This window comes from Rattus norvegicus, chromosome 17, assembly GCF_021556685.1.
Source record: "Rattus norvegicus strain SHRSP/BbbUtx chromosome 17, alternate assembly SHRSP_T2T, whole genome shotgun sequence".
Classification (NCBI taxonomy): Eukaryota; Metazoa; Chordata; class Mammalia; order Rodentia; family Muridae; genus Rattus; species Rattus norvegicus.
This window is the reverse complement of record NC_141550.1, coordinates 66,257,552-66,276,370: the sequence shown is the minus strand read 5'-3', so window position 1 is coordinate 66,276,370 and position 18,819 is coordinate 66,257,552.

Here is an 18,819-nt window from a genome sequence, read left to right as displayed (position 1 = left end):
TTACATTTAATTAGGTAGCAGATGAGAACAGACCCAGGGTACATATACGCAGTAATCAAAGGGGCACTGACCTGTGCTATGTGAGCAAACACTGTTAACTGTGGGCCAAGAAAGAAGAATTCTAGTCATTCTTTATACACCAGCTGTGTACTGGACATTATGTGGTCAGGAAATCTTTCTCTTTTTCAGACTATTGGGTGTTCTGCTTACATGTATGTCTTTGTACCACATGTGTATCTGTTGCCTTCAGAGAGCAGGAAAGGATGTTGTATCCTCTGGAACTTCACTTACAGACAATTGTGAGGTTCCACATGGGTGTTAGAAACTCAAATGGGTCCTCTGGACCTACAGCCAGTGCTCTCAACCCCAGATTTCTCTGGCCTTTGCTATCTTTCATATAGGAAAGGTTTATTCTTCTCTTAAACACAGAACCATTCCTGCTGTTTAAGATGGCCAGGATTGTTAAGGACTCAAAGACAGTAAATTAACTATTGTATCCTTTCCATAGAAAATACTCCCTGGCAAAAGATGGAGTGGATTCATAAAACTCTGAACCACTGAGATCCCCCTGCCCCCTCTTTCTCCTTTTCATGGAGCGTACTTTTGTGTCTGCTTCCAGCATGGATGATTTGTCAACTCAGAAAGTTCCTTCCTCATTAAGAGAAATCACAGAAAGGAAGGGGCCCTAGAGAGTTCCTTCATTGTCTGCTTTAAGAAATTATTTTTAACATGACCAGAAATTGCTGCTTTTGTTTAAGGCAAGTTTTCTTAGGCTAACGTATTTTCTCTTTATTTTGATGAGCGACAGGAAACAAGCCGTGCAGCTTTAAATAAATCATTGAATTCCTCAGCGCTTAATTGCTCGGCTATGAAGGGAGGTAGTTGAACTGTATGATCTCTGTTCTCCTAATTTAAACATTCTGAGTCTATGATATGCGCAATAGTTTAAATATAACTCTCTGTGTCTCCTGTCATATGTGGCATTCTTTTGCAAGCTCACTTCTTCCTCTCCTTATGTCCAAGATCAATGTCTCTTATACAAGCTTAATTACTGCTAAAATATTGATTGTTCTCAAATGTAAATCTACAGCTCATCATCCTCTGAACTGTTTATGAAATATAGATACAACACATCTAAATACAGCTCTACTGGTAGTAGTGTGGAAATCCCCTTACTCCATCCATCCATGTAAAGGATAAAGGATGTACACTACACATCATAAGTATTTTGGAGAGTCTTATTATAAAGAAAACTACTTCTAGTAATGTTTCAAGGGCTACACTGGTCTTTGTGTACCTATCACCTCTTTATTCCTTCATAAGCACGGTACATACATTTCCTTGTTCTTGAATAATCCAAATTGAATTAGGTTACCTTTTCTAGTTTGTACGCTTCAATGGAAGACTAACAACTAATATTTATATTTCCCAATCCACACATACATTTTTCCATTCGTATTTATTCTTAGCAGTTATATTTTTATATTAGAGGTCAAAAACTCTAAGTGATTCATGTATGAATAATTGCTAAATCGAGACCAATAAGAGAAAGAATTAAGAATTGAGAGAAAAGAAAACCTCAGGGTACACAGTTTAGTTTGCAAAAATACTGTTGTATTTATGGTTTTCATTTTATCCGTGTTAGTAAAAATGGGTTTCAATGGAAATCATCAACAGAATGCTTACTGTGGGTTGCAAAAAAAAATTCTGGAGATGTAAAATCATTTTTTCTTTCTGTCTTTCTTCCTTTCTTTTTTCTTTCTTTATTTTTTCTTTTGGAGCTGAGGACTGAACCCAGCGCCTTACACTTGCTAGGCAAGCACTTTACCACTGAGCTAAATCCCCAACCTTAATATCATTTGAAGATCAAATATTGCAGATGTGATTTGAAAACTTGTGATTGTGTTCCTGAAATTGCAAAGGCCCCTCCCAGCCCTTAGCAGGAAGTACTTCCAATGATGCCATTTTACGAATCCAAGTACACAGAATAAACTTCCTTACAACCAGCCCTTCCAGGGAATAATAAAACTGTCTGTAAATATTAGAATAAAGTTAGTGAAGACTCTCATTTTCTGCACACATGTTTAGGACTAATTGGACCCAGACAGCTGCCTTGACTTCATGGCTCATCTGTGAGCTGGATTATTAAACAAGGTCATTCTTATCACTTGTCACAGACCAAGCTTACCTTAGTTAATTGTTAATAGCCCAGGCCCGTGGCTTTCAGTAACTGAGTTATCCGGTCAGTACCATGTGGGACAGTTATTTAAAGTGAAAGTCATTCCCCATTTGCTTTATTCTAAGCATTGAACAAATGGCCTTTGATGGGCAAAGATGTAATGCTTAAATTGCATGTCAAGGGAATGTGATTTCTCTTATGAAGCTAAGAGCAGTAATTTAAGGAAATGAGCTTGGCTGCTCAGGCCTTGTTCACAACTGAAACTCTCCGCTCCATCCTGTAGCTCACAGTTTATTCTTGCCCCCAGAATTCAGCTTTAAAGAGAACAACCAGCTGTCTTACAAAGGCTTCAGTGACACTCAAATCATGTTAGGGAGTGAATTTTCTACAAGGAGGAAGGAAGATTTAGAAAAACAAGGAAGATGTCAGTACAGATTCATAAGCCAAAATGGGATACTTAAAACATTTTATCATTTTTAAACACCTTTTCAGCTAACAAGAACAAAGGGAAGTTTGCCAGTCCAAGGTGATGTGGACATGGAAAATAAATGACCAGTTGCCATTAAGTCAATAAAATACAATAGAAATGAAAGTCAAGTGTACTGTAGCTGCCAAGCCAAAAATATCATCTTACTTTTTCCTTCTGAGTAGAATACTCGAAAACTGGGAAACTTATCAAAAGCAAAGACTTGTTTCTTACAGCTTCAGAGACAGTGATGCACAAAGCCATGGGGCAGGTATGTCATGAGAGCCTTCCTGCTGGCTCACAGCATACTAGAGGATGGCCTACAGTGAGAGGCAATGTTAGTGACACAGAGAAATTGGGTCACACTACTCTTGTATCAGAAGCCCACTCCCATTACTCCCAGTTAATGGTCTTAATTTATTCATGAGCATATTCCCTGATGACCTCATGATCTCTTAAAGTGTCCTGCTACACTGCTACAATGAGGATTCATTTTCAACCTGGGCTTTAGGAGGGACACTCAATCCTTCACAACCACATATCACTACTTCATTTCCTGTCCCCAGACACATGCCCAAAGAATGATCTCTTCCAGGAAACAGCATGGGAATTCAGAGTTGTCAATTTCTTTGCATTGATTATTGTCCATTATCCAAAGGATAGAACTATCTATACAGAGATATATAGATCATTTTCACTAAAAATAATTTTATAAAATCAACAGACATTTCTTTGGAAATAAGAACACGAAGTCCAAAAAAGATGGGTATTATTTTAACACAAAATTCACCCTAGGTTTTGAGCAGTGTTTAATTCATTCTTTTTGGGCTCTCCATATGGATCTTCCAGGTCATGACATACAGGCGTTACCCTTGACAGAGACTCACCAATACCAAGTGCTCATTAGCAATTGTTTATGGTGGTCTCTGGGAATCAATCTCTAGATTTATTTGACCAGAGTCTAAATTGTTCTTATTGTAATAATAACTTTCTAAAGTTTAGCCCAGAATCTGGGTGTGAGACTCTGCTCAGGCATGGAAAGTGCTGGAGTTAAAAACAAAACAAAACAAAACAAAACAAAACAAAACACCCATGCAAGGTCACAGAGGATCAAAAAATCAGACCACTTAAGGTTTTTCTATTCATTCCCTATAGCTCATATGACATGATGCAGATCTTACAGTCTGTGAACATGGGGAGTTTAGTCTCATTGAAATCCAAGTACACTGCCTGGGATATCTCCAATTTTTGATACATTCAATTCAAAAGATTTATTTCGGACTTTAAAAAAATTCAATGCCACCCTCTGTTGTCTTTCACTCATCTTTTTGACATTTGAAGTCCAAGGCCTATTCAGATGGCACAGATCTTGCTTTCTCCATCTTACTTGCCTCCAGATTCTATTAAATCTCCTTGTTGATCTTTTCATGAAATATTGGAAGGGATTTTTAATAAGGTCTTAGTTACTGTGTTAGTTAACATTCTGTCACTAACAAAGTATCTGAGCAAATTACTTATGAAGAAAAGAAGATCTTGGCTCATGGTTAGGGACGTTCTAGTCTAAGATCCACTGGTTCTTTTGTATCAGGACTCTGCCAAAAGAAACACATGAAAGTGAGAGTACACAGTAGAGCTAACTGATTGTACCATGATCCAAGAAGCAGGGCCAGATAGGCAGAAGAAAAGACCAGGCCCCCTTTCTAGTGACCTAAGGACTACCCATAAGGCACCACTTCCTGAAGCTTCCGCTATTTCCCAATAGCACTATCCAGGGGACCAAGCTGTGAATGCATAGACTGATACTGGACCCATTCACAGCATGATAGTCACATGTCCATGTGTGGGAAGTAGTCTTTCAGATTCTTTCAGATATGGAGCTATGCAATACTTCTTTAGATTTTATTTTGAGTAGACAAGTTTTTGGATTACTATACTTGGTTGTTTAAAAATTTATTTTATGTATATGAATGTTTTGCCAACATATATGTATATGTACCATATACATACTTGGGGCCTGTAGAGGCTAAGAGGGTGCGTTGGATCCCTGGAACTATAGGGACTATGTTATAGATTATAAACTGCCATGTAGGTGCTAGAATCGAACATTGATCCTCCAGAAGTAGAGCAAGTACTCAACTTCTGAGACACCTCTCAGCTTTGGGTTACTATTCTTAATGATAGTTCAGGGTGCATGCCAGGCAAGGCATCTCACTTATCAAATAAATGTTTATGTCAAGTCTATCAACATTGATAACTTACATTTCTAGAGAAGAAAGCTTAATAGTTATGACCTGGTTTAAAGAGCAAAGGGCTTAGGACTTACTTTGACATGGCTTGTAATTCCTTGTATTCTGACATGTTGACTTCTTTTTAGATTACATTGTTATTGTAGGTTGGTAGTAATGTAACTTGTATATAGATTAACAAAACAGGAGAAACTGTTCTTGAATTTCTTTAGTTCTTTCTCAAAGAGAAGCCATTCAATTGTTGGCACGCAATGGACTGAGGAAGAACTAACTCTAGAATGGCTACTGCTGGCTGCTGTTTGCATGCTGCTCTGAGCTCTATTTTGGGAGGGATCATTAGGCACCATTGTGTCAACACTGGCTCCGCAGGCTGCCCAAACCCAGAGTGTGGACAGGCTTGTTCTGGTGTGTAGGTAACTTGAAAAAAACCTTAGATGGGACTTTCCCCCTTATAAACAATGTTTATGAAGCCTTATTCTAGATATTTGAGAATTGTGGGTAGCATAGAGGAATTCATATGTTTGTGTTGTGCTCATTCAATGTATGAGGTTTTGGGAGTTCAAAAATTATACTCTCCAATTCAAAGCTAGGAAGTATACCTACATATTTTTTATTATCTGGTGCAGTCATATGGATGTGTATCCACCAATCCCCCAAAAACAGTCTAAGAAAACAAAAACAAAAACAAAAAACCTACAAAAGCAAAAAACAAACAACAACAACAAAACACTTTTAGGGGTATATATCCACCCCCCCAATAAAACAAAACAAAACAACTACACTATTAATATACAAAGTGCCATAAGCATTTAGAACCTGTTTGTATCAAAATTACATATTATGCCTCCCCAACACTTCAATCTTTATGTTTGACTGAATTTTTTTCTCAGTAACTTTTACTGTCAACTTAACATACCCTAGAAACACCTGAAAAGGGAGTCTAAATTGTTGTCTAGATTAGTTTGGCTTGTGGGCATGTCTGTGAGGGGTTTTCTTGATTATTAATCTATGTAAAAGAGTCCAGCCCCACTTAGGGGATCACTATTCCATTAGCAGGTAGTCATGGACTGTATAAGAAAGCAATCAAATCGTTCCTCCACAGTTTCTGCTAGTGACTCTTGTCCACTGTGCATTGTTGGTGATGGATTCATATACACATCTTACACAGGTGAAAGTTGATTTGATTTCTAGTCATAATGGATTAACTATTGAGACTTCATGGTGTAAACAGAGAACATTATGTGTTCTCTGTCTTTTCTGAAATATATTGGGCCATGATCACTAAATTCCTGGACTGGGTTAATCCAAGTGACTCTACCATTCACACACTGATGTAAATGGGAAGATAATTAAAGGCCCAAAGGGCAAAGCAAGGGTGAGGTCCAAGTTAAATAGAAATATCATCCCCTCCTTTGTTATGGTTTACTAGCAACTCTGGAGAACACAGTATCAACACAGGTGTGGCAGAATGTTGATAGCAATGGTGCATTATTCTCTTGAGCAATGGTCTCACATGTCCTTGAGAGGAGTAAGCACAGTGTCTCCACACACTTCACGTGTGTGTGTGTGTGTGTGTGTGTGTGTGTGTGTGTGTGTGTGTGTGTTTGAAGATGGTGAGTAATGTTCTTTGGAGCCAGTAACATGGAGACATCTATCTATCTTGTAAGGGAAAAAAATCTCTCTTCTGTGTTCTCAAATTAACTAGGGGCTCTAATGGATGAGTGAAAAGGAGTAAATAACTTACAAAAAAGATTGTGGTCAAGAGGTGGTTGGCTGTTCAGTAGTCAAAATCTTGAGTGTGTCTTCTGTTAACTCTTGGGGTAAAATTAACCAAAAATTCTGGTGTCAGCATTACATGGTACTCCACTTGTATATAATCCTAAGAAAGACTGCAAGGCAGTAGGAATGAGCACTTTACCAAGGGGCCTCTCTCCAGTAGGTGACTCACTATGGAATCCTGGGAAACCAAAGCCATGGGTACTAGAACCCCTGCTTGGGCATCTGGGTGAATAGATGTAGGAAAGATGAGCTGATCAGTTAGGATTAGAGAATCCTCTATTTTACCTTAGGAGAGACTAGGAAACCAAGTGTTTATGTCAGCCAGCTTGATCTTACCTGGGGTTGTTGATAGAGTTGGGCAGAGAAGACGATGGCCCCATGTTTCTAGTTTTTATACTATTTACGTGATGGGGGTAGACTATCCCCATGTAAGCCCACTGCCTGTACTAGAGCTAAACCCGTTTCCTCTTTGGATTTTGTTTCTCAGCTCTTAGCACAGTTCTCTTTTAAAAAGATGCGGTGTCAAGCAGAGGGAGTTCTACCCACTGAAGAAGAAATAGCAGCTATCTGAAAGAACAAAGAATTTAAAAAGAGGTAAACTTTAGACAGGATGGTACCCAGAGCGGAGTTACCATAAGAAACGCCTCAAGGAGACTTTCATCCGTTGAATATTAATCACACCACAGCCTTTCTCCCCAGAGGAGCTTACACAGAATACCTTTGGTTTTGGTTCCAATCAGCAAATGTTTTGCTCAGAGAGGGGAGGAATGTGAATGTGGGTGGAGACTCTTGAGCGCCCTCTAGAGCTAGGAGCTTGCTTCTTAACTCTCATCTTTCTAAGTCCTATGCTTTGTTTTTCTTGTTTTTGTTTTTTTTTGTTTTTTTTTCCTGTGACTTCCCCACACCACGGTTACTTTTTCTTTAAATATTGTTGCATCTAATATTCACATAAACATATAAATACCACCTTCTATGTCTGTTTAGGGCTGCTCGTGGGCACTTAGTATTGGATAACCAATCAGGGAAGTCTTTCTGGACAAGGCTGATTCTCCTCCTGTTAGTGGCCCTTTGTTGAAGTATGCAGTCCCTTTTTTTAATCTCCCACTGTGAGTTACTCTCCCTCTTGTGTTTGTCTTGCTTTTTCTTTAAATTAAGAGATAGCAATAATATGTCTAGCCAGTTCTTCTGGATTCTCCTTCAACAAGAACAGAAGTCTACCAGTGTTTTTGTAAAACAAAACAAAACAAAACATGAAAATACATTGTGACAAATTTCTGGAAAAATCTGCACTACAAAAATTACTTGAAATATCAAAAAATGTATGACTCATAAAGCAGAGCTCTGATTAGCATTGCATCATGCAGTAGGTTGTAAGAATTGGGAATTAATAGGCTGTATTGTATGAAACAATTTTTTAATAATAAGTCTAGTACCTTTCTCTTAAGAACTAAACCATTAGTTTAACTTTTTAGGTACAATGTCTCTACTGAAACTTGAAACAAATCTGTTGGATTATGTTATTTTAGAGGTGGGATTTTGTACATCACACAATGAAGGGATTTAAATATGTGTCCATACTGAATGTTCTGTAATAATTATCTGGAAACAAACTTTTAGATATCTATAGAAAGTCATGGGAATTATTGCCATATAAATACCTTCAACATTTTACCACTCTTAATTTTTAAAATTAGTTCTTATTTATTATTCTTACTAAAGTGTATCTGTGTTTCTTTGTGTATGTGTGTGTGAGTATGTGAATGTATATGTGTGTGAGTGTGTGTGAATGTGTGTGTGTGTGCATATGTGTGAGTGCAGGCACCTATATGCCAAGTTGTACATGAAGTCAGAGGACAATGTTCTGGAGTTGGACCCTCCTTCCATCTTGTTGGCGGCATTCTCTCTCTTGTTTCTGCCTTACTGCTTTCTCTGAGAGCTGGCTCATGCTGGCTTTCCTGTTTCTGTCTCCCATCTTGCTGTAGGGGTGCTGGGATTACATAGGAACACCACTGACTCAGGGACCTGAGTCAGGTCCTCTGGTTTGTGCAGCAGAAGTTTTCCCCGTTTGAATATCTCCATCCCTCTGTGTTCAATATCAGAAGTAACCCCTTATATTTATGCATTTGGACAGTAATCAGCAAGTTGTCTTAAATAGCACTGTATTGGTTACAAGTAAACAGCATGTAATAGAAGCAAAGCTTTAGATTTTTTTTGCCTTGATTTTTATAAAAAGCAGTTATACTTAATAAAAATATGCAATTAATTGCACAGTCGTTTAGCTATTGTAAAACCAAAAATAAAAGATCTTTTGGCTTGAAATACATGACGAAGTTATCCTCCTACCTTTGGTGCCTTGCCAGAGGTGCTTGGAAGCAAATTCACTCCTGGTCTTTAACATTGGGTTTCTCATTCTCATTGGAGTTCTGCATCTCAGTCAGATTTTCTTCTGAGGAAGCACCCACTTATGCTGGGGCACAGAGAATGCTCTGCCCCTGTATTATAGCAGTGTATACTAGGGATGACTGTTGCAGTATAATTAAAAAAGGCATGACCGATTCCCTGGCGTCACTGCTCCATGCTGAGCCCGTAGCACTCTTGGACCTGGGTGGTTGCTCCCTGGCACTAGTTCTGGCACTGTAGGGCTGCATAGACTAACCTTCATTTACCTCAGCAGCGCTGGCTTCAGTGAGGCACCATGCCATGTTAGCCTTGCTATCTTCTGGCCACATCGGGTCCAGCTACCTGGTAATATCAGGACTCAACAAAGTAATATCAAAACTCACAACCTGATTTATATATTAAATACTCAATGTACAATACATCCACACAATTAACTTACAATCAATTGATAGGGATATAAACTGCCCACCTAGATAAGATATAACTTGCTCATGTAGATACACAAAATCCTGTACACATCCTTCCTTTAAGAATAGTCATAACAACCTGTAAATGTGCAGAGAGAAATCTTAACATCAGTCTCCATGTTCTCTCACTGCTCCCTCCCCTCGCTTTGGTCTCCTCTCCCTCCCTAAAACTTTTGTCCTTTCCCATCCTTCCTTCTTGTCCAGTGATAGGCCTTGTTCTATCCTGTACTTGCCTGCATAATGACATCAACCTACAGATGACCACCTTCAAAACACCGTACAGAAATGGAGGGAAGGTGTCTTGGGTTTATCACTCACAGAAAACTCACATTAGGGGTTGGAGAGTGTTTCACTGCACAATGTCACTTGCAGCCAAGCTTGATGACCCAGGTTCTGTCCTAGAAACCACATAACATAACGGAAGGAGTCAATTGACATAGGCACAGTCCTTATGACCTCCACATGAGCTGCACTTACATGTAGACAAAATAAATGTAAGAAGTGTTAATTGTGTCATTAAAATATACCCATCATTATGAAAGAGAAGGGGAAGGCTTGGAAATGTTAAAGGTAAAAGAAGATAATTACAAGGGGAAAACTGTGAAAACTAAATTAAGCTTTAAGAAATTGTGAGATGTTTTAGTTAGCAAGAGCAGAATGGGCAAAGGGGTTCGTTAAGGAATATATCCTGCCTATGGAGGGATCGGAGATTCAGGTATTTTTGTCTGTATTGTGGAAGAATGTGGTGAACAGACGTTAAAAGGCCATTGTGGGAACAATGATAAAGTCGAGACGAACAGGGACGAGAGGGCAGATGGTATAGTGGCCCTGGAGCACACGGAGTGTCATGATGGGCACTAAGGAGCCAGTTAGCACTTCCTGGAAGGAAAACCCCTTAGGGAGGGAAGACCCAAGAAGATGTAAGGTACAAAGAATTGTTGCCCAGTGACATCAGGAGAAAAACTGATTGACAGGGTAGAGAAGTCTTGTAGAATGCTAGTGGGCATCTCAAGGGGAGGACAAATCTATAGAAAAGACTGAGAAGGGAAAGGGATGCTGCCCAGATTTGGAGATCGAGAAGCTGCTATTGATTGTTGAGCTACCATTCAGTGGGCAAGAGAAAGAGATACGTATTTGTGATGATATATACATATACATATATATATACACATACAGACATACATACACACATATATACATACACACACACACATATATAAATATATAGTTTAAATATGCCACATTTTTTCCTAATGGTTCACTATGAGCCATAAAGGGTTAAGCTATTTCATAAACGTGCATCATTTGAAATTCTTTAGTACTCCGGCTCCGTGCAGAATCTCGTCCTTTGTGTCTGAGTTAGCCAACCCTGAAATATGTAGGTTAAATCCAGACAATGAGAGTGAGCACAGTAAACTTAAACCCCAGGTTCCCCATAGCAGTTGTGTCCTACGTTCCTAGGCAAAGGCAAGGGGAGACATATTCAGCCGAGCAAGGCTCTCAGCTAGCATTTTAGAGCAAGGCAGGCTTCCATGTCTTTCTGTTTCATTATAGAATGAAAGCATGTTCCTGGACAACAAACATCCTTCCCCACTCCGTTAAAAAATCGCAATGCATAAGCAAACAAAAAACCCAACCTCATATAAGATTAGAAATAGGAGGAAATGAAGACAAAATGTGCAGGTGCATTCCCTCCAGGACTGAGACTTATGTGCAATAAGCATTCTCTAAAGAGCAAACAAACATGTTAAAAGCTGCTCCACTCCCCTCATGCAGAGGTCTTTGTTCTCTACTGTAAATATGGTAATTGTTCATCTGTTTGACCAAGGTCTGCAGGGCCCACAGAGCACCAAAGGTATTTGCGTTATTGATTCACTAGGAGATACAGAATTATTTCTAGTTCAGAGTAGGTTTGGGTCAGTGTGAGAGTGTACTTACTATAATCTTCCCTTAAGTGGTGGCTTTTTCAAGCAATCTTTTTTTTCTAATACGAAACATGCCTTTGTGAGATTTATGGCTTTTAAAGAAACAGTATAAATATACCTCCCTAAACAGGTAAGGAATTTAGTGAGGAGACTTGTTGAATCAAAGAGGCCTTGTTCTAAGTATGGTGTTGGAATGTGTCTGGAGTTAACAATGGAGCTAAGTTTTGTGGAACTAATGCTCTAAGACCCAAGATTCTGTAAGTCCCAGATGCCAGGAAAGCAAGAGGTTCCCAGGACCCAACAGGGATAAGATTAGCTGAAATGCCCAACAAAGCAGAGGGAGACCATATCTAGGGGCCCATGTTTGGGGAATGGGGACACCCACCCATCTCCAAATTTTTAACCCAGAATTGCTCCTGTCTAAAGGAAACACAGGGACAAGGAGTAGACCAGAGACTGCCCCACCTGGGGATCCATCCCATAAGCAGCCACCAAACACAGCCATTATGGCTGATGCCAAGAAGTACTGGCTGACAGGAGCCTGATATGGGTGTCTCCTGAGAGGCTGTGCCAGAGCCTTACTGATACAGATAAGGATGCTAGCAGCTAACCATCCAACTGAGCATGGGAGAGTTAGAGAAAGGACCGAAGGAACTGTAGGGGTTTGCAACCCCATAGGAAGAACAACAATATCAACCAACCAGACTCCCCAGAGTTCCCAGGGACTAAACCACCAACCAGAGAGTACATGTGGAGGGACCCATGGCTCCAGCCACATATGTAGTAGAGGATGGCCTTATCTGGCATCAATAGGAGGAGAAGCCCTTGGTTCTGTGAAGGCTGAATACCCCATTGTAGGGAAATGCCAGGATGGTGAGGTGGGAGTGGGTGGGTGGGAAGGGGAGCATCCTCATAGAAGCAGCAGGAGGGGGAAATGGGCGGGGGTACTGGGAAAAGGGATAACATTTGAAATGTAAATATTTAAAGTACCCTATAAAAAATAAAAAGCTATAACCAACCAACAAACAAAAAGGATTCTGCATGTAACAGAAATAAGAAAAACTGTTCACAATGAATGCAGAAAGGAAATTTTTTATTTTTATTTATTTGTGTGTGTGTGTGTGTGTGTGTGTGTGTGTGTGTGTGTGTGTTATACATCTGTGGGTTTCCATGTAAGAGAAAGAGATAAATATAAAAAGTACTGTGATGTTGAGCAAGAAGAGTCAGAAAAGGAGAAAAATTAATTTTCTAATCATAATACAATTCAAAAACTAAAAGTTTAGGACTAAAGAGATTCAGTGGTTAAGAGTGTTTGTTGTTCTTATAGGAGACCTTAGCTTGAAGCCACATGTGAGGCAGATCATAACCACCTGTCACAGCAGCTCCAGGGACCACATGACCTCTCTGCCCTCCCTGTACTCTGTCCTCTCTGGCCTCCTTGGGTACTGCACTCACACATGGACATATCCATACACAGACACAGAAATAAAAATACAAATAAATTAAAAACAACAACAGCAGCAGTAACAACTGAATTAAAAGGTAAATACCCTACAACATTAAACACATTTTATTTTTAATCTACTGATATGAACAACCCAGTGTTGAGTATCTTTGATGTGAGCTGGGGTTGGCTTTCTATTGTTACTTAGCAACTGTATACATTTATTAAATATCTTATTACTGAAGATCCAAGCACATGCACACAGATTTAATGGGAGTCATTAGAATTTTCACTTGTTTTGTTTGATTGATGGTGAACAAAACCTAAATCAATTTGTGGTTTGGTTATAGGAATATAGGATTTATTTATGTGCCTTTGTCTTCAATTTAACCATGATCATGATGATAATTCCTCATAGCTTTGTCATCTGAGATGAGAATTCAATATTAGTTTAAAATATAGTTGAAGCAAGCCTTTTTTACACTAATTATTTTGTGTGTGAATGCATATGAATGTTGAAACCAGAGGTCAGCTTTGTGTGATGTTCCTCATTTTTATATCTTATACCTGTAGCTTACCTTTTTTTGTTCTTTGTGTCTTAATCTTTATATTTATCATCATCATCATTATCATCATCATCATCATCATCATCATCACTATTTTAAGATAGAGTCTTTCTCATTGGCTTAGAACTTGCGATTTCTAGTCAGAGTGATTAGCTAATGACTCCCAAACTCTGGGGATTGCAGATGCACAACACCACAGCACACTTTTTAATGTATGTTCTGAAGCAAATGAAGAAATTTGAACAGTTTTTCACAAGGAACACGAAGACCACTAAGGTACCTTCACTTGCTTTGATGGAGGTTCCAAGTTTATAACTTAGTTTTCTTCATATACCAGTTTTTTTTAAACCAGGTTTTTACTGAGGAGTTAGTGCAGAGTGGATATAAATAATAGAATAATAGAATATATAACCCAAAGCAATTAGAAATGCCCTGTCTCTGGGTGCTAGGAAGAATAGAGGATTCCACATGACATTCAGTGTCGTCTCCGTCTCCGTCCCGCAGAAAGGAGCAACACCACGATGTTCTTCTCAAAGCAGTTTATTCAGGAACCTTTCTTTCTGCATGCAAGCAGCAATCTCTCTTTTCTTCCCTTCCTTCTTCTTCCCCAGCCCCCAGCACATTCCCTTATATCCTCCCTCAACTCTGCCTTCTCAGTCCAGACTTCGTAATCTCAGTTCATAGGTCCACGTCACATGGCCTGATCTTGCCTCATGGTGCACCTGCACAGCTCTCACAATGGACGTGGCTAGTTTCAGGTGTGTGAGGAAGTCAGGTGCTAGTCATGAGACTTAGCTGCAGTTCTGGGCACCATCTTGGGACTGCCGCCACACCCGCTCCCCACAATTCAAAGCACCAGCCCAGTACTCCTGTGGCATTAGTAACTGAACCACAGGTACTAACATCCCATAGAATAAATGAAGTAGTTAAGTAAGGTTCTTGAGGACTAAAGGGTAAGGGTGGCTTTGTTATTGCATGTGCCCAAACACTACATTTATTATTTCCCTTTTTATACATTTTGTGATGATTCACACAGTAGAGACCTCGGTGTGTCTAGCAATTTCCTAGTCTTTTGGGGGAATGGGATGACAGAGAGTGGATCTTATACCTGTAACTTACATATTACCCATTGATCTACTATGGGAAGTTTGGAAGGTCAGAGGTGATCTGGAAAAGGATGCCAGGAATACTTCACTCAGTGACATAACAACTGTGTGCCAAATGAAAGCATCTATCTATCTTGTCTATCATCTCTCCGTCTATCCGTTTGTTTATCTGTCTGTCTATCTACCTATCCATCCATCAATTTCTTTTTTATTTATCTACTATCTACCACCTATGATCTTTCTATCATTTAACGTCTACCAAATTATCTTCTATTGTATATTTATTAGAGATCAATCATTCTACCATCTAGCTGAAAAAGTATCATCTTTCTATTATGTATCAATATATCTGTCATGTATTTATCTATCTTTTATTATCTATCATGTAGTAAAATATCTTCTATCTATCTGTATGTCTGTTTATCTATCTATCTGTCATCTCTCTGCCATCTATTATCTATCATCTAGCTATGTCTGTATTATCTATCTATCTATCTATCTATCTATCTATCTATCTATCTATCTACCATCTCTCTATCTATCAATCATATATCATCTATTATCTATCTACCATCTATCCATTACTTTTTATCATATCTCATCTATCTGTCATTTATCTTTCCATCTATCTTCTTACTACATTCTGTCATAACCTCTCCATCCCTCTATCTAGGTGTATATCTATCAAACTATATCATTTATATATCACCCAGTCTCTATTTTGATCATAATGAATATAGAATTGAAATTTTGTCTTATACATTCTACAAAACACCATATTTGTAGAAAGACATATACTATTCTTTAACAATGTTTCCTCCTTAATATGTGCATTCAAGTGATCTCTGGAAACTTTCTGGATTTCAGTATTTTCAGCGTACTGTTGTAGCACTTTTAACTTGTGTTCATTTTGATTGTTCAAATGTCTCATACTTTATTCTTTTAGGATAATGTATGGTAAAAAATCTATACATCATAAAACTTTGCTAGCCATTAAAATGTAAAGCAATAAGCACCAGGTAGTAAAAGACAAGTTTTCCAATTTTCCCTAATTTCTCCCTAACGCTCCTGTTTATAGCCCTGATGAATATACTGTGATCAGTGTAGCTATAAAAATAAAGGCTTAAAATAGTGATAAAAATCTAGCATTTCCATCCAATTCTAAGTCAAAACGTTCATAATTTCTAGGCTCAATTAAAGTGGGCACTTATCACTGTATAAAATTAGATAGGATAGGCTGGAATCCCCATAGTAAAGATTGAATTCAGCTATGGGAAACAAAAATTAAGTAAAGAAATTGTTTATAAAAAATTGGTTCTGGGAAGAGGGCTCAGAGGGAAAAATACCTGCTGTGGACTGTGAGGACCTGAGACTTGTTCCCAGGTGCCCTGTGAAAAGCTTGGTACAATTACACATATCCATAATTCTACCTCTTCGTTGAGGGTGGGGTGGGCAGAGACAAACAGATCTCTTTAATTCACTGGCCATTAGCCTAGTCAATCCATGAGCAGTTGGTGCACGGAAAGACATCTTAAAAGATAAAGTGGAGCACTAGTAAAAATGACACCTGCAGCAGACCACCAGCCTCTGCACACAGGTACACATGCATGCCCTTCCACAGGACAACATGGACTTGTTTGTTTCTATTTTTACGGCACGAGTCCAGAAAGAGGCTGCCCAGGTGTGGTGGGTTTCCTGAAGACTTTCTGAGGGTTTATCCTAAGATGACTTGTGTCCCTGTGCTTGGAACCTCACACTCACTTCTAGTAAGGAAGCTACAGATGAGGTAAACAGAGCAGAAGCACACCTGAATGGATGAGTTTCTTTAAAAATTTTTTTTCTAGAAGCCCCTGAGGTGTTTACATAATGTCGCTAGCTAGTTTGCAGTTACTTCCAAGGACAAGGAAGTCAGTCTATAAGTTGTCACACTTACTGAACAGGCATCTCTAAACACATGGGGGCATTTGTGGTGGCAGATAAGAAGAAGGGATCCTAGGTGTGTGGCTAGTACCACTCATGCCGAGACCGCCACTTCCCCCACCACAGGGCTCTCCTAAATACCACAGCATTCTTTTCGCTTTTACATTTTATGTGTATAACCTTTTAATTGTGTGTATGTATACGTGCACATATGGGCTCTCATTTACATGTGTACAGCACACATATGCATACATACCACAGCATAGCTACATAGGTCAGGGAACAGCTTGTAGAACTCAGACTGTCAACTTTGACTGCGGGCATGTTAATCAGCTAAGATGTGGTGGTTTGAATGAAAATGGCCCCTGTAGACCCTTAGGGAGTGGCAGTATTGGGTATGGTCTTGTCGAAGTAGGTGTGGCTTTGTTGGAGGAGGTATGTCTCTAGAGAATAGGGTTCCTGCTACCTGCCAATCCTGGATAAAGAACTCTTAGCTCTTGCAGCATCATGTCTGCCTTGCAGACTGCCATGTTTCCCAGCATGACAAAAATGGACTAAGCCTCCGAAACTGTAAGCCAGCCCCAATTAAATATTTTCCTTTATAAGAATTGCCATGGTCACAGTGTCTCTTCACAACATTAGAAACCCTAAGTAAGACAGAAAAAGATGTCTTTCTAGTTGGCCCCAGGATCTCTTCATGTAAGTGTATACTGGGGATGAGAACTGAGGAGGGGTTAGTGGGAAGTACCCTGTTCTCCACAGTGTTCTTCTCTATCTTGAGAGAAACCTGGGAATCCCAGGCTCTGTACTCAAGGGAAAGACTGGTTTGTGGGGAGGTATGACACATTGCATTCACAATACAAACTGACACAGAGAAATGAAGAAGGAGGACAGCTCTTCCATAGAGGATCCTCTCAAAGGAGCTGAGAAAAACCTGTGCTCTTTAAAAACCTAACGTGCCTATATTGTTCTGCATTATCCTTTAAGTATCACTGGCTGAATGAACAATGTTTACTCAGAAGTGATAGCATACTGCAAACTTCCCTGTAGATTTATTATTTTTATTTTAGACATGTAAGAGTTTTGCCTGTATTCATGCCTGCAACCCACATAAATGCCTGGTTCCCACATGGCATTGAAGCTCTTGGACCTAGAGTTATGGTTGGTTGTAAGCCATCTTGCTGGGTTTTGGGAACTGATCCTGGGCCCTTTTCAGGAGCTGCTAGTGCTCTTAACCACTGAGACATTTCTCTAGCCTCTATAACAAAATAGTCATTACATGCATTTAGTATATTGCAGATGAGTATAGCTTCAACTATGTAGTTTGTGAACTCCATTGTCAGTAACAGGCATTAAAAGATATGTGTGTTAATTATGAGAAATAAAAGAATTAATCCAATGTGGTATCATCTTGAAATGCCTGTAGAGTGATCTCCGGTGAGAAGAGATCAATTATATAATAACACAATCCTCTTTTTAAAAACACCTTCGAATAATTTGTAATGGGTCAATTTTATTTTCACTTTATGTCAGGAGTTGGCAAATTAAAAGATATCATAAAAATAGTATTCTTTATCAATATACATGAGATTTACTTAATAGGTTTGTTTCCGATTTGAAAACTGAACATTAAAAGGTGGATCTGGGGTGCAGGACTATATTTCTAGCTCCCCAAGAGACTGAAGCAGAAGGGCAAAAAGCCAAGACTTAGCTGGGTTGTAGAAAGTCCAAGGCCAGTCTGGGCACCTTGCTGAGAACCTGTGTCTAAAGGTAAAAGGAGGGCTGGGGGGTTGAGTCTGTTCTGCAATATTCTCTCAGCAGTGCAAGGCCCTATTTTCAATGCCCAGTACACAACAAAACCAAAACCAACCAACCAAACAAACAAAACCAACAAAACAAAAACAAAAACAACAAAAAAAAAAAGAAAAAAAGAAAAGAAAAAGAAAAAGAAAAAAGCTAAATTTTCTACCAATAACAGTACTGTAATCCTGCCTGGAATTCTCCCCAAGACATAATAGGTGTCTGTCTAAAAGAAGTTGTCATGACTTTGCAAAGTTCTCTGGGCTGTGTAAAGCTGGACAGCACACCACAGTTTTATGACTCGATTTTTTATATATTCCCTGAGCCAAAATTCAATTTTGTCTCCTCATTTCCCTACTGCTAATCACACCTCTAAGAAAAGAAGTCTAGTACTGTGGCTATAACAGCACAAATTCAATTATCTTTTTGAAACTAGATTCCACTCTTTGCAAATTGGATTAGTTATAGAGTTATCATTTGTGAAAGGTAATGAAGTTGTTTATAAAGGAAAGGGTGGCTTT